The sequence below is a fragment of the Myxine glutinosa genome, chromosome 6, assembly GCF_964187855.1.
Source record: "Myxine glutinosa chromosome 6, kmMyxGlut1.1, whole genome shotgun sequence".
In the NCBI taxonomy this organism is placed as follows: Eukaryota; Metazoa; Chordata; class Myxini; order Myxiniformes; family Myxinidae; genus Myxine; species Myxine glutinosa.
The window spans coordinates 53218361-53235537 of record NC_136266.1 but is presented as its reverse complement, the minus strand read 5'-3'; positions in this window follow the sequence as shown (position 1 = coordinate 53235537).

Below are 17177 nucleotides of genomic sequence, written 5' to 3'. Positions count from 1 at the left end.
TTCGCACTTGTGTTGGGGCAGGAAACCACTTTTGCACTTGTATTAGTGTGGAAAAAACACTTTTTGCACTTGTGATAGTGTTGAAAAACCACTTTTCGCACTTGTGTTAATGTTGAAAAACCACTTTTCGCACTTGTGTTGGTGCAGGAAACCACTTTTGCACTTGTATTAGTGTGGAAAAACCACTTTTCGCACTTGTGTTAGTGTTGAAACACCACTTTTCGCACTTGTATTAGTGTGGAAAAAACACTTTTCGCACTTGTGTTGGTGCAGGAAACCACTTTTGCACTTGTATTAGTGTGGAAAAACCACTTTTCGCACTTGTGTTAGTGTTGAAAAACCACTTTTCACACTTGTGTTAGTGTTGAAAAACCACTTTTCGCACTCGTGTTGGTGCAGGAAACCACTTTTGCACTTGTATTAGTGTGGAAAAAACACTTTTTGCACTTGTGATAGTGTTGAAAAACCACTTTTCGCACTTGTGTTAGTGTTGAAAAACCACTTTTCACACTTGTGTTGGTGCAGGAAACCACTTTAGCACTTGTATTAGTGTGGAAAAAACACTTTTCGCACTTGTGTTAGTGTTGAAAAACCACTTTTCGCCCTTGTGTTAGTGTTGAAAAACCACTTTTCGCACTTGTTAGTATTGAAAAACCACTTTTCGCACTTGTGTTGGTGCAGGAAACCACTTTTGCACTTGTATTAGTGTGGAAAAAACACTTTTCGCACTTGTGTTAGTGTTGAAAAACGACTTTTCGCACTTGTGTTAGTGTTGAAAAACCACTTTTCGCACTTGTGTTGGTGCAGGAAACCACTTTTGCACTTGTATTAGTGTGGAAAAAACACTTTTCGCACTTGTGTTAGTGTTGAAAAACCACTTTTCGCACTTGTGTTAGTGTTGAAAAACCACTTTTCGCACTTGTGTTGGTGCAGGAAACCACTTTTGCACTTGTATTAGTGTGGAAAAAACACTTTTTGCACTTGTGATAGTGTTGAAAAACCACTTTTCGCACTTGTGTTAATGTTGAAAAACCACTTTTCGCACTTGTGTTGGTGCAGGAAACCACTTTTGCACTTGTATTAGTGTGGAAAAAACACTTTTTGCACTTGTGATAGTGTTAAAAAACCACTTTTCGCACTTGTGTTAGTGTTGAAAAACCACTTTTCGCACTTGTGTTAGTGTTGAAAAACCACTTTTCGCACTTGTGTTGGTGCAGGAAACCACTTTTGCACTTGTATTAGTGTGGAAAAAACACTTTTTGCACTTGTGATAGTGTTGAAAAACCACTTTTCGCACTTTTGTTAGTGTTGAAAAACGACTTTTCGCACTTGTGTTGGTGCAGGAAACCACTTTTGCACTTGTATTAGTGTGGAAAAAACCACTTTTCGCACTTGCGTTAGTGTTGAAAAACCACTTTTCGCACTTGTGTTAGTGTTGAAAAACCACTTTTCGCACTTGTGTTGGTGCAGGAAACCATTTTTGCACTTGTATTAGTGTGGAAAAAACACTTTTCGCACTTGTGTTAGTGTTGAAAACCACTTTTCGCACTTGTGTTAGTGTTGAAAAACCACTTTTCGCACTTGTGTTAGTGTTGAAAAACCACTTTTCGCACTTGTGTTAGTGTTGAAAAACCACTTTTCGCACTTGTGTTGGTGCAGGAAACCACTTTTGCACTTGTATTAGTGTGGAAAAAACACTTTTTGCACTTGTGATAGTGTTGAAAAACCACTTTTCACACTTTTGTTAGTGTTGAAAAACCACTTTTCGCACTTGTGTTGGTGCAGGAAACCACTTTTGCACTTGTATTAGTGTGGAAAAAACCACTTTTCGCACTTGTGTTAGTGTTGAAAAACCACCTTTCGCACTTGTGTTGGTGCAGGAAACCACTTTTGCACTTGTATTAGTGTGGAAAAAACACTTTTCGCACTTGTGTTAGTGTTGAAAAACCACTTTTTGCACTTGTGTTAGTGTTGAAAAACCACTTTTCGCACTTGTGTTAGTGTTGAAAAACCACTTTTAGCACTTGTGTTGGTGCAGGAAACCACTTTTGCACTTGTATTAGTGTGGAAAAAACACTTTTTGCACTTGTGTTGGTGTTGAAAAACCACTTTTCGCAATTGTGTTAGTGTTGAAAAACCACTTTTCGCACTTGTGTTGGTGCAGGAGACCACTTTTGCACTTGTATTAGTGTGGAAAAAACACTTTTCGCACTTGTGTTAGTGTTGAAAAACCACTTTTCGCACTTGTGTTAGTGTTGAAAAACCACTTTTCGCACTTGTGTTGGGGCAGGAAACCACTTTTGCACTTGTATTAGTGTGGAAAAAACACTTTTTGCACTTGTGATAGTGTTGAAAAACCACTTTTCGCACTTGTGTTAATGTTGAAAAACCACTTTTCGCACTTGTGTTGGTGCAGGAAACCACTTTTGCACTTGTATTAGTGTGGAAAAACCACTTTTCACACTTGTGTTAGTGTTGAAACACCACTTTTCGCACTTGTATTAGTGTGGAAAAAACACTTTTCGCACTTGTGTTGGTGCAGGAAACCACTTTTGCACTTGTATTAGTGTGGAAAAACCACTTTTCGCACTTGTGTTAGTGTTGAAAAACCACTTTTCACACTTGTGTTAGTGTTGAAAAACCACTTTTCGCACTCGTGTTGGTGCAGGAAACCACTTTTGCACTTGTATTAGTGTGGAAAAAACACTTTTTGCACTTGTGATAGTGTTGAAAAACCACTTTTCGCACTTGTGTTGGTGCAGGAAACCACTTTTGCACTTGTATTAGTGTGGAAAAAACACTTTTTGCACTTGTGATAGTGTTGAAAAACCACTTTTCGCACTTGTGTTAATGTTGAAAAACCACTTTTCGCACTTTTGTTAGTGTTGAAAAACGACTTTTCGCACTTGTGTTGGTGCAGGAAACCACTTTTGCACTTGTATTAGTGTGGAAAAAACCACTTTTCGCACTTGCGTTAGTGTTGAAAAACCACTTTTCGCACTTGTGTTAGTGTTGAAAAACCACTTTTCGCACTTGTGTTGGTGCAGGAAACCACTTTTGCACTTGTATTAGTGTGGAAAAAACACTTTTCGCACTTGTGTTAGTGTTGAAAACCACTTTTCGCACTTGTGTTAGTGTTGAAAAACCACTTTTCGCACTTGTGTTAGTGTTGAAAAACCACTTTTCGCACTTGTGTTAGTGTTGAAAAACCACTTTTCGCACTTGTGTTGGTGCAGGAAACCACTTTTGCACTTGTATTAGTGTGGAAAAAACACTTTTTGCACTTGTGATAGTGTTGAAAAACCACTTTTCACACTTTTGTTAGTGTTGAAAAACCACTTTTCGCACTTGTGTTGGTGCAGGAAACCACTTTTGCACTTGTATTAGTGTGGAAAAAACCACTTTTCGCACTTGTGTTAGTGTTGAAAAACCACCTTTCGCACTTGTGTTGGTGCAGGAAACCACTTTTGCACTTGTATTAGTGTGGAAAAAACACTTTTCGCACTTGTGTTAGTGTTGAAAAACCACTTTTTGCACTTGTGTTAGTGTTGAAAAACCACTTTTCGCACTTGTGTTAGTGTTGAAAAACCACTTTTAGCACTTGTGTTGGTGCAGGAAACCACTTTTGCACTTGTATTAGTGTGGAAAAAACACTTTTTGCACTTGTGTTGGTGTTGAAAAACCACTTTTCGCAATTGTGTTAGTGTTGAAAAACCACTTTTCGCACTTGTGTTGGTGCAGGAGACCACTTTTGCACTTGTATTAGTGTGGAAAAAACACTTTTCGCACTTGTGTTAGTGTTGAAAAACCACTTTTCGCACTTGTGTTAGTGTTGAAAAACCACTTTTCGCACTTGTGTTGGGGGCAGGAAACCACTTTTGCACTTGTATTAGTGTGGAAAAAACACTTTTTGCACTTGTGATAGTGTTGAAAAACCACTTTTCGCACTTGTGTTAATGTTGAAAAACCACTTTTCGCACTTGTGTTGGTGCAGGAAACCACTTTTGCACTTGTATTAGTGTGGAAAAACCACTTTTCGCACTTGTGTTAGTGTTGAAACACCACTTTTCGCACTTGTATTAGTGTGGAAAAAACACTTTTCGCACTTGTGTTGGTGCAGGAAACCACTTTTGCACTTGTATTAGTGTGGAAAAACCACTTTTCGCACTTGTGTTAGTGTTGAAAAACCACTTTTCACACTTGTGTTAGTGTTGAAAAACCACTTTTCGCACTCGTGTTGGTGCAGGAAACCACTTTTGCACTTGTATTAGTGTGGAAAAAACACTTTTTGCACTTGTGATAGTGTTGAAAAACCACTTTTCGCACTTGTGTTAGTGTTGAAAAACCACTTTTCGCACTTGTGTTGGTGCAGGAAACCACTTTTGCACTTGTATTAGTGTGGAAAAAACACTTTTCGCACTTGTGTTAGTGTTGAAAAACCACTTTTCGCCCTTGTGTTAGTGTTGAAAAACCACTTTTCGCACTTGTGTTAGTATTGAAAAACCACTTTTCGCACTTGTGTTGGTGCAGGAAACCACTTTTGCACTTGTATTAGTGTGGAAAAAACACTTTTCGCACTTGTGTTAGTGTTGAAAAACGACTTTTCGCACTTGTGTTAGTGTTGAAAAACCACTTTTCGCACTTGTGTTGGTGCAGGAAACCACTTTTGCACTTGTATTAGTGTGGAAAAAACACTTTTCGCACTTGTGTTAGTGTTGAAAAACCACTTTTCGCACTTGTGTTAGTGTTGAAAAACCACTTTTCGCACTTGTGTTGGTGCAGGAAACCACTTTTGCACTTGTATTAGTGTGGAAAAAACACTTTTTGCACTTGTGATAGTGTTGAAAAACCACTTTTCGCACTTGTGTTAATGTTGAAAAACCACTTTTCGCACTTGTGTTGGTGCAGGAAACCACGTTTGCACTTGTATTAGTGTGGAAAAAACACTTTTTGCACTTGTGATAGTGTTAAAAAACCACTTTTCGCACTTGTGTTAGTGTTGAAAAACCACTTTTCGCACTTGTGTTAGTGTTGAAAAACCACTTATCGCACTTGTGTTGGTGCAGGAAACCACTTTTGCACTTGTATTAGTGTGGAAAAAACACTTTTTGCACTTGTGATAGTGTTGAAAAACCACTTTTTGCACTTTTGTTAGTGTTGAAAAACGACTTTTCGCACTTGTGTTGGTGCAGGAAACCACTTTTGCACTTGTATTAGTGTGGAAAAAAACCACTTTTCGCACTTGCGTTAGTGTTGAAAAACCACTTTTCGCACTTGTGTTAGTGTTGAAAAACCACTTTTCGCACTTGTGTTGGTGCAGGAAACCACTTTTGCACTTGTATTAGTGTGGAAAAAACACTTTTCGCACTTGTGTTAGTGTTGAAAACCACTTTTCGCACTTGTGTTAGTGTTGAAAAACCACTTTTCGCACTTGTGTTAGTGTTGAAAAACCACTTTTCGCACTTGTGTTGGTGCAGGAAACCACTTTTGCACTTGTATTAGTGTGGAAAAAACACTTTTTGCACTTGTGATAGTGTTGAAAAACCACTTTTCGCACTTGTGTTAATGTTGAAAAACCACTTTTCGCACTTGTGTTGGTGCAGGAAACCACTTTTGCACTTGTATTAGTGTGGAAAAACCACTTTTTGCACTTGTGATAGTGTTGAAAAACCTCTTTTCGCACTTGTGTTAGTGTTGAAAAACCACTTTTCGCACTTGTGTTGGTGCAGGAAACCACTTTTGCACTTGTATTAGTGTGGAAAAAACACTTTTCGCACTTGTGTTAGTGTTGAAAAACCACCTTTTGCACTTGTGTTAGTGTTGAAAAACCACTTTTCACACTTGTGTTAGTGCTGAAAAACCACTTTTCGCACTTGTGTTGGTGCAGGAAATCACTTTTGCACTTGTATTAGTGTGGAAAGAATTCTTTTCGCACTTGTATTAGTGTGGAAAAACCACTTTTCGCACTTGTGTTAGTGTTGAAAAACCACTTTTCGCACTTGTGTTAGTGTTGAAAAACCACTTTTCACACTTGTGTTAGTGTTGAAAAACCACTTTTCGCACTTGTGTTAGTGTTGAAAAACCACTTTTCGCACTTGTGTTAGTGTTGAAAAACCACTTTTCGCACTTGTGTTAGTGTTGAAAAACCACTTTTCGCACTTGTGTTAGTGTTGAAAAACCACTTTTCGCACTTGTGTTGGTGCAGGAAACCACTTTTGCACTTGTATTAGTGTCGAAAAAACACTTTTCGCACTTGTGTTAGTGTTGAAAAACCACTTTTCGCACTTGTGTTAGTGTTGAAAAACCACTTTTCGCACTTGTGTTGGTGCAGGAAACCACTTTTGCACTTGTATTAGTGTGGAAAAAACACTTTTTGCACTTGTGATAGTGTTGAAAAACCACTTTTCGCACTTCTGTTAATGTTGAAAAACCACTTTTCACACTTGTGTTAGTGCTGAAAAACCACTTTTCGCACTTGTGTTGGTGCAGGAAATCACTTTTGCACTTGTATTAGTGTGGAAAGAATTCTTTTCGCACTTGTATTAGTGTGGAAAAACCACTTTTCGCACTTGTGTTAGTGTTGAAAAACCACTTTTCGCACTTGTGTTAGTGTTGAAAAACCACTTTTCGCACTTGTATTAGTGTGGAAAAAACACTTTTCGCACTTGTGTTGGTGCAGGAAACCACTTTTGCACTTGTATTAGTGTGGAAAAAACACTTTTCACACTTCTGTTAGTGTTGAAAAACCACTTTTCGCACTTGTGTTGGTGCAGGAAACCACTTTTGCACTTGTATTAGTGTGGAAAAAACACTTTTTGCACTTATGATAGTGTTGAAAAACCACTTTTTGCACTTGTGTTAGTGTTGAAAAACCACTTTTCGCACTTGTGTTAGTGTTGAAAAACCACTTTTCGAACTTGTGTTGGTGCAGGAAACCACTTTTGCACTTGTATTAGTGTGGAAAAAACACTTTTTGCACTTGTGTTGGTGTTGAAAAACCACTTTTCGCAATTGTGTTAGTGTTGAAAAACCACTTTTAGCACTTGTGTTGGTGCAGGAGACCACTTTTGCACTTGTATTAGTGTGGAAAAAACACTTTTCGCACTTGTGTTAGTGTTGAAAAACCACTTTTCGCACTTGTGTTAGTGTTGAAAAACCACTTTTCGCACTTGTGTTGGGGCAGGAAACCACTTTTGCACTTGTATTAGTGTGGAAAAAACACTTTTTGCACTTGTGATAGTGTTGAAAAACCACTTTTCGCACTTGTGTTAATGTTGAAAAACCACTTTTCGCACTTGTGTTGGTGCAGGAAACCACTTTTGCACTTGTATTAGTGTGGAAAAACCACTTTTCGCACTTGTGTTAGTGTTGAAACACCACTTTTCGCACTTGTATTAGTGTGGAAAAAACACTTTTCGCACTTGTGTTGGTGCAGGAAACCACTTTTGCACTTGTATTAGTGTGGAAAAACCACTTTTCGCACTTGTGTTAGTGTTGAAAAACCAATTTTCACACTTGTGTTAGTGTTGAAAAACCACTTTTCGCACTCGTGTTGGTGCAGGAAACCACTTTTGCACTTGTATTAGTGTGGAAAAAACACTTTTTGCACTTGTGATAGTGTTGAAAAACCTCTTCTCGCACTTGTGTTAGTGTTGAAAAACCACTTTTCGCACTTGTGTTGGTGCAGGAAACCACTTTTGCACTTGTATTAGTGTGGAAAAACCACTTTTCGCACTTGTGTTAGTGTTGAAAAACCACTTTTCGCACTTGTGTTAATGTTGAAAAACCACTTTTCGCACTTGTGTTGGTGCAGGAAACCACTTTTGCACTTGTATTAGTGTGGAAAAACCAATTTTCGCACTTGTGTTAGTGTTGAAAAACCACTTTTCGCACTTGTATTACTGTGGAAAAAACACTTTTCGCACTTGTGTTGGTGCAGGAAACCACTTTTGCACTTGTATTAGTGTGTAAAAACCACTTTTCGCACTTGTGTTAGTGTTGAAAAACCACTTTCCGCACTTGTTAGTTTTGAAAAACCACTTTTCGCACTTGTGTTAGTGTTGAAAAACCACTTTTCGCACTTGTGTTGGTGCAGGAAACCACTTTTGCACTTGTATTAGTGTGGAAAAAACACTTTTCGCACTTGTGTTAGTGTTGAAAAACCACTTTTCGCACTTGTGTTAGTGTTGAAAAACCACTTTTCGCACTTGTGTTAGTGTTGAAAAACCACTTTTCGCACTTGTGTTGGTGCAGGAAACCACTTTTGCACTTGTATTAGTGTGGAAAAAACAACTTTTCGCACTTGTGTTAGTGTTGAAAAACCACTTTTCACACTTGTGTTAGTGTTGAAAAACCACTTTTCGCACTTGTGTTGGTGCAGGAAACCACTTTTGCACTTGTATTAGTGTGGAAAAAACACTTTTCGCACTTGTGTTGGTGTTGAAAAACCACTTTTCGCACTTGTGTTAGCGTTGAAAAACCACTTTTTGCACCTGTGTTAATGTTGAAAAACCACTTTTCACACTTGTGTTGGTGCAGGAAACCACTTTTGCACTTGTATTAGTGTGGAAAAACCACTTTTCGCACTTGTGTTAGTGTTGAAAAACCACTTTTCGCACTTGTATTAGTGTGGAAAAAACACTTTTCGCACTTGTGTTGGTGCAGGAAACCACTTTTGCACTTGTATTAGTGTGGAAAAAACACTTTTTGCACTTGTGATAGTGTTGAAAAAACACTTTTCGCACTTGTGTTGGTGCAGGAAACCACTTTTGCACTTGTATTAGTGTGGAAAAACCACTTTTCGCACTTGTGTTAGTTTTGAAAAACCACTTTTCGCACTTGTGTTGGTGCAGGAAACCACTTTTGCACTTGTATTAGTGTGGAAAAAACACTTTTTGCACTTGTGATAGTATTGAAAAACCACTTTTCGCACTTGTGTTAGTGTTGAAAAACCACTTTTGCACTTGTATTAGTGTGGAAAAAACACTTTTCGCACTTGTGTTAGTGTTGAAAAACCACTTTTCGCACTTGTGTTAGTGTTGAAAAACCACTTTTCGCACTTGTGTTAGTATTGAAAAACCACTTTTCGCACTTGTGTTGGTGCAGGAAACCACTTTTGCACTTGTATTAGTGTGGAAAAACCACTTTTTGCACTTGTGATAGTGTTGAAAAACCTCTTTTCGCACTTGTGTTAGTGTTGAAAAACCACTTTTCGCACTTGTGTTGGTGCAGGAAACCACTTTTGCACTTGTATTAGTGTGAAAAAAACACTTTTCGCACTTGTGTTAGTGTTGAAAAACCACCTTTCGCACTTGTGTTAGTGTTGAAAAACCACTTTTCACACTTGTGTTAGTGCTGAAAAACCACTTTTCGCACTTGTGTTGGTGCAGGAAATCACTTTTGCACTTGTATTAGTGTGGAAAGAATTCTTTTCGCACTTGTATTAGGGTGGAAAAACCACTTTTCGCACTTGTGTTAGTGTTGAAAAACCACTTTTCGCACTTGTGTTAGTGTTGAAAAACCACTTTTCACACTTGTGTTAGTGTTGAAAAACCACTTTTCGCACTTGTGTTAGTGTTGAAAAACCACTTTTCGCACTTGTGTTAGTGTTGATAACCACTTTTCGCACTTGTGTTAGTGTTGAAAAACCACTTTTCGCACTTGTGTTAGTGTTGAAAAACCACTTTTCGCACTTGTGTTGGTGCAGGAAACCACTTTTGCACTTGTATTAGTGTGGAAAAAACACTTTTCGCACTTGTGTTAGTGTTGAAAAACCACTTTTCGCACTTGTGTTAGTGTTGAAAAACCACTTTTCGCACTTGTGTTAGTGTTGAAAAACCACTTTTCGCACTTGTGTTGGTGCAGGAAACCACTTTTGCACTTGTATTAGTGTGGAAAAAACAACTTTTCGCACTTGTGTTAGTGTTGAAAAACCACTTTTCACACTTGTGTTAGTGTTGAAAAACCACTTTTCGCACTTGTGTTGGTGCAGGAAACCACTTTTGCACTTGTGATAGTATTGAAAAACCACTTTTCGCACTTGTGTTAGTGTTGAAAAACCACTTTTGCACTTGTATTAGTGTGGAAAAAACACTTTTCGCACTTGTGTTAGTGTTGAAAAACCACTTTTCACACTTGTGTTAGTGCTGAAAAACCACTTTTCGCACTTGTGTTGGTGCAGGAAATCACTTTTGCACTTGTATTAGTGTGGAAAGAATTCTTTTCGCACTTGTATTAGTGTGGAAAAACCACTTTTCGCACTTGTGTTAGTGTTGAAAAACCACTTTTCGCACTTGTGTTAGTGTTGAAAAACCACTTTTCACACTTGTGTTAGTGTTGAAAAACCACTTTTCGCACTTGTGTTAGTGTTGAAAAACCACTTTTCGCACTTGTGTTAGTGTTGATAACCACTTTTCGCACTTGTGTTAGTGTTGAAAAACCACTTTTCGCACTTGTGTTAGTGTTGAAAAACCACTTTTCGCACTTGTGTTGGTGCAGGAAACCACTTTTGCACTTGTATTAGTGTGGAAAAAACACTTTTCGCACTTGTGTTAGTGTTGAAAAACCACTTTTCGCACTTGTGTTAGTGTTGAAAAACCACTTTTCGCACTTGTGTTAGTGTTGAAAAACCACTTTTCGCACTTGTGTTGGTGCAGGAAACCACTTTTGCACTTGTATTAGTGTGGAAAAAAACAACTTTTCGCACTTGTGTTAGTGTTGAAAAACCACTTTTCACACTTGTGTTAGTGTTGAAAAACCACTTTTCGCACTTGTGTTGGTGCAGGAAACCACTTTTGCACTTGTATTAGTGTGGAAAAAACACTTTTCGCACTTGTGTTGGTGTTGAAAAACCACTTTTCGCACTTGTGTTAGCGTTGAAAAACCACTTTTTGCACCTGTGTTAATGTTGAAAAACCACTTTTCACACTTGTGTTGGTGCAGGAAACCACTTTTGCACTTGTATTAGTGTGGAAAAACCACTTTTCGCACTTGTGTTATTGTTGAAAAACCACTTTTCGCACTTGTATTAGTGTGGAAAAAACACTTTTCGCACTTGTGTTGGTGCAGGAAACCACTTTTGCACTTGTATTAGTGTGGAAAAAACACTTTTTGCACTTGTGATAGTGTTGAAAAAAGACTTTTCGCACTTGTGTTGGTGCAGGAAACCACTTTTGCACTTGTATTAGTGTGGAAAAACCACTTTTCGCACTTGTGTTAGTTTTGAAAAACCACTTTTCGCACTTGTGTTGGTGCAGGAAACCACTTTTGCACTTGTATTAGTGTGGAAAAAACACTTTTTGCACTTGTGATAGTATTGAAAAACCACTTTTCGCACTTGTGTTAGTGTTGAAAAACCACTTTTCGCACTTGTGTTAGTGTTGAAAAACCACTTTTCGCACTTGTGTTGGTGCAGGAAACCACTTTTGCACTTGTATTAGTGTGGAAAAAACACTTTTCGCACTTGTGTTAGTGTTGAAAAACCACTTTTCGCACTTGTGTTAGTGTTGAAAAACCACTTTTCGCACTTGTGTTAGTATTGAAAAACCACTTTTCGCACTTGTGTTGGTGCAGGAAACCACTTTTGCACTTGTATTAGTGTGGAAAAACCACTTTTTGCACTTGTGATAGTGTTGAAAAACCTCTTTTCGCACTTGTGTTAGTGTTGAAAAACCACTTTTCGCACTTGTGTTGGTGCAGGAAACCACTTTTGCACTTGTATTAGTGTGGAAAAAACACTTTTCGCACTTGTGTTAGTGTTGAAAAACCACCTTTCGCACTTGTGTTAGTGTTGAAAAACCACTTTTCACACTTGTGTTAGTGCTGAAAAACCACTTTTCGCACTTGTGTTGGTGCAGGAAATCACTTTTGCACTTGTATTAGTGTGGAAAGAATTCTTTTCGCACTTGTATTAGTGTGGAAAAACCACTTTTCGCACTTGTGTTAGTGTTGAAAAACCACTTTTCGCACTTGTGTTAGTGTTGAAAAACCACTTTTCGCACTTGTGTTAGTGTTGAAAAACCACTTTTCGCACTTGTGTTAGTGTTGAAAAACCACTTTTCGCACTTGTGTTAGTGTTGAAAAACCACTTTTCGCATTGTGTTAGTGTTGAAAAACCACTTTTCGCACTTGTGTTGGTGCAGGAAACCACTTTTGCACTTGTATTAGTGTGGAAAAAACACTTTTTGCACTTGTGATAGTGTTGAAAAACCACTTTTCGCACTTCTGTTAATGTTGAAAAACCACTTTTCACACTTGTGTTAGTGCTGAAAAACCACTTTTCGCACTTGTGTTGGTGCAGGAAATCACTTTTGCACTTGTATTAGAGTGTGGAAAGAATTCTTTTTGCACTTGTATTAGTGTGGAAAAACCACTTTTCGCACTTGTGTTAGTGTTGAAAAACCACTTTTCGCACTTGTGTTAGTGTTGAAAAACCACTTTTCACACTTGTGTTAGTGTTGAAAAACCACTTTTCGCACTTGTGTTAGTGTTGAAAAACCACTTTTCGCACTTGTGTTAGTGTTGAAAAACCACTTTTCGCACTTGTGTTAGTGTTGAAAAACCACTTTTTGCACTTGTGTTGGTGCAGGAAACCACTTTTGCACTTGTATTAGTGTCGAAAAAACACTTTTCGCACTTGTGTTAGTGTTGAAAAACCACTTTTCGCACTTGTGTTAGTGTTGAAAAACCACTTTTCGCACTTGTGTTGGTGCAGGAAACCACTTTTGCACTTGTATTAGTGTGGAAAAAACACTTTTTGCACTTGTGATAGTGTTGAAAAACCACTTTTCGCACTTCTGTTAATGTTGAAAAACCACTTTTCGCACTTGTGTTGGTGCAGGAAACCACTTTTGCACTTGTATTAGTGTGGAAAAACCACTTTTCGCACTTGTGTTAGTGTTGAAAAACCACTTTTCGCACTTGTATTCGTGTGGCAAAAAACACTTTTCGCACTTGTGTTGGTGCAGGAAACCACTTTTGCACTTGTATTAGTGTGGAAAAACACTTTTCGCACTTGTGTTAGTGTTGAAAAACCACTTTTCGCATTTGTGTTGGTGCAGGAAACCTCTTTTGCACTTGTATTAGTGTGGAAAAACACTTTTTGCACTTGTGATAGTGTTGAAAAACCACTTTTCGCACTTGTGTTAGTGTTGAAACACCACTTTTCGCACTTGTGTTGGTGCAGGAAACCACTTTTGCACTTGTGTTAGTGTTGAAAAACCACTTTTCGCACTTGTGTTAGTGTTGAAAAACCACTTTTCGCACTTGTGTTAGTGTTGAAAAACCACTTTTCGCACTTGTGTTGATGCAGAAACCACTTTTGCACTTGTATTAGTGTGGAAAAAACACTTTTCACACTTGTGTTAGTGTTGATAAACCACTTTTCGCACTTGTGTTAGTGTTGAAAAACCACTTTTCGCACTTGTGTTGGTGCAGGAAACCACTTTTGCACTTGTATTAGTGTGGAAAAAACACTTTTCGCACTTGTGTTAGTGTTGAAAAACCACTTTTCGCAGTTGTGTTGGTGCAGGAAACCACTTTTGCACTTGTATTAGTGTGGAAAAAACACTTTTTGCACTTGTGATAGTGTTGAAAAACCACTTTTCGCACTTGTGTTAGTGTTGAAAAACCACTTTTCGCACTTGTGTTGATGCAGGAAACCACTTTTGCACTTGTATTAGTGTGGAAAAAACACTTTTCGCACTTGTGTTAGTGTTGAAAAACCACTTTTCGCACTTGTGTTAGTGTTGAAAAACCACTTTTTGCACTTGTGTTAGTGTTGAAAAACCACTTTTCGCACTTGTGTTAGTGTTGAAAAACCACTTTTCGCACTTGTGTTAGTGTTGAAAAACCACTTTTTGCACTTGTGTTGGTGCAGGAAACCACTTTTGCACTTGTATTAGTGTGGAAAAAACACTTTTCGCACTTGTGTTAGTGTTGAAAAACCACTTTTCGCACTTGTGTTAGTGTTGAAAAACCACTTTTCGCACTTGTGTTGGTGCAGGAAACCACTTTTGCACTTGTATTAGTGTGGAAAAAACACTTTTTGCACTTGTGATAGTGTTGAAAAACCACTTTTCGCACTTCTGTTAATGTTTGAAAAACCACTTTTCGCACTTGTGTTGGTGCAGGAATCCACTTTTGCACTTGTATTAGTGTGGAAAAACCACTTTTCGCACTTGTGTTAGTGTTGAAAAACCACTTTTCGCACTTGTATTAACGTGGAAAAAACACTTTTCGCACTTGTGTTGGTGCAGGAAACCACTTTTGCACTTGTATTAGTGTGGAAAAAACCCTTTTCGCACTTGTGTTAGTGTTGAAAAACCACTTTTCGCACTTGTGTTGGTGCAGGAAACCACTTTTGCACTTGTATTCGTGTGGAAAAAACACTTTTTGCACTTGTGATAGTGTTGAAAAACCACTTTTCGCACTTGTGTTAGTGTTGAAAAACCACTTTTCGCACTTGTGTTAGTGTTGAAAAACCACTTTTCGCACTTGTGTTAGTGTTGAAAAACCACTTTTCGCACTTGTGTTAGTGTTGAAAAACCACTTTTTGCACTTGTGTTGGTGCAGGAAACCACTTTTGCACTTGTATTAGTGTGGAAAAAACACTTTTCGCACTTGTGTTAGTGTTGAAAAACCACTTTTTGCACTTGGGTTAGTGTTGAAAAACCACTTTTCGCACTTGTGTTGGTGCAGGAAACCACTTTTGCACTTGTATTAGTGTCGAAAAAACACTTTTCGCACTTGTGTTAGTGTTGAAAAACCACTTTTCGCACTTGTGTTAGTGTTGAAAAACCACTTTTCGCACTTGTGTTGGTGCAGGAAACCACTTTTGCACTTGTATTAGTGTGGAAAAAACACTTTTTGCACTTGTGATAGTGTTGAAAAACCACTTTTCGCACTTGTATTAGTGTGGAAAAAACACTTTTCGCACTTGTGTTGGTGCAGGAAACCACTTTTGCACTTGTATTAGTGTGGAAAAAACACTTTTCACACTTCTGTTAGTGTTGAAAAACCACTTTTCGCACTTGTGTTGGTGCAGGAAACCACTTTTGCACTTGTATTAGTGTGGAAAAAACACTTTTTGCACTTGTGTGGTGTTGAAAAACCACTTTTCGCAATTGTGTTAGTGTTGAAAAACCACTTTTCGCACTTGTGTTGGTGCAGGAGACCACTTTTGCACTTGTATTAGTGTGGAAAAAAACACTTTTCGCACTTGTGTTAGTGTTGAAAAACCACTTTTCGCACTTGTGTTAGTGTTGAAAAACCACTTTTCGCACTTGTGTTGGGGCAGGAAACCACTTTTGCACTTGTATTAGTGTGGAAAAAACACTTTTTGCACTTGTGATAGTGTTCAAAAACCACTTTTCGCACTTGTGTTAATGTTGAAAAACCACTTTTCGCACTTGTGTTGGTGCAGGAAACCACTTTTGCACTTGTATTAGTGTGGAAAAACCACTTTTCGCACTTGTGTTAGTGTTGAAACACCACTTTTCGCACTTGTATTAGTGTGGAAAAAACACTTTTCGCACTTGTGTTGGTGCAGGAAACACTTTTGCACCTTGTATTAGTGTGGAAAAACCACTTTTCGCACTTGTGTTAGTGTTGAAAAACCACTTTTCACACTTGTGTTAGTGTTGAAAAACCACTTTTCGCACTCGTGTTGGTGCAGGAAACCACTTTTGCACTTGTATTAGTGTGGAAAAAACACTTTTTGCACTTGTGATAGTGTTGAAAAACCTCTTCTCGCACTTGTGTTAGTGTTGAAAAACCACTTTTCGCACTTGTGTTGGTGCAGGAAACCACTTTTGCACTTGTATTAGTGTGGAAAAACCACTTTTCGCACTTGTGTTAGTGTTGAAAAACCACTTTTCGCACTTGTGTTAATGTTGAAAAACCACTTTTCGCACTTGTGTTGGTGCAGGAAACCACTTTTGCACTTGTATTAGTGTGGAAAAACCAATTTTCGCACTTGTGTTAGTGTTGAAAAACCACTTTTCGCACTTGTATTACTGTGGAAAAAACACTTTTCGCACTTGTGTTGGTGCAGGAAACCACTTTTGCACTTGTATTAGTGTGTAAAAACCACTTTTCGCACTTGTGTTAGTATTGAAAAACCACTTTCCGCACTTGTTAGTTTTGAAAAACCACTTTTCGCACTTGTGTTGGTGCAGGAAACCACTTTTGCACTTGTATTAGTGTGGAAAAAACACTTTTTGCACTTGTGATAGTGTTGAAAAACCACTTTTCGCACTTGTGTTAGTGTTGAAAAACCACTTTTCGCACTTGTGTTAGTGTTGAAAAACCACTTTTCGCACTTGTGTTGGTGCAGGAAACCACTTTTGCACTTGTATTAGTGTGGAAAAAACACTTTTCGCACTTGTGTTAGTGTTGAAAAACCACTTTTCGCACTTGTGTTAGTGTTGAAAAACCACTTTTCGCACTTGTGTTAGTGTTGAAAAACCACTTTTCGCACTTGTGTTGGTGCAGGAAACCACTTTTGCACTTGTATTAGTGTGGAAAAAACAACTTTTCGCACTTGTGTTAGTGTTGAAAAACCACTTTTCACACTTGTGTTAGTGTTGAAAAACCACTTTTCGCACTTGTGTTGGTGCAGGAAACCACTTTTGCACTTGTATTAGTGTGGAAAAAACACTTTTCGCACTTGTGTTGGTGTTGAAAAACCACTTTTCGTACTTGTGTTAGCGTTGAAAAACCACTTTTTGCACCTGTGTTAATGTTGAAAAACCACTTTTCACACTTGTGTTGGTGCAGGAAACCACTTTTGCACTTGTATTAGTGTGGAAAAACCACTTTTCGCACTTGTGTTAGTGTTGAAAAACCACTTTTCGCACTTGTATTAGTGTGGAAAAAACACTTTTCGCACTTGTGTTGGTGCAGGAAACCACTTTTGCACTTGTATTAGTGTGGAAAAAACACTTTTTGCACTTGTGATAGTGTTGAAAAAACACTTTTCGCACTTGTGTTGGTGCAGGAAACCACTTTTGCACTTGTATTAGTGTGGAAAAACCACTTTTCGCACTTGTGTTAGTTTTGAAAAACCACTTTTCGCACTTGTGTTGGTGCAGGAAACCACTTTTGCACTTGTATTAGTGTGGAAAAAACACTTTTTGCACTTGTGATAGTATTGAAAAACCACTTTTCGCACTTGTGTT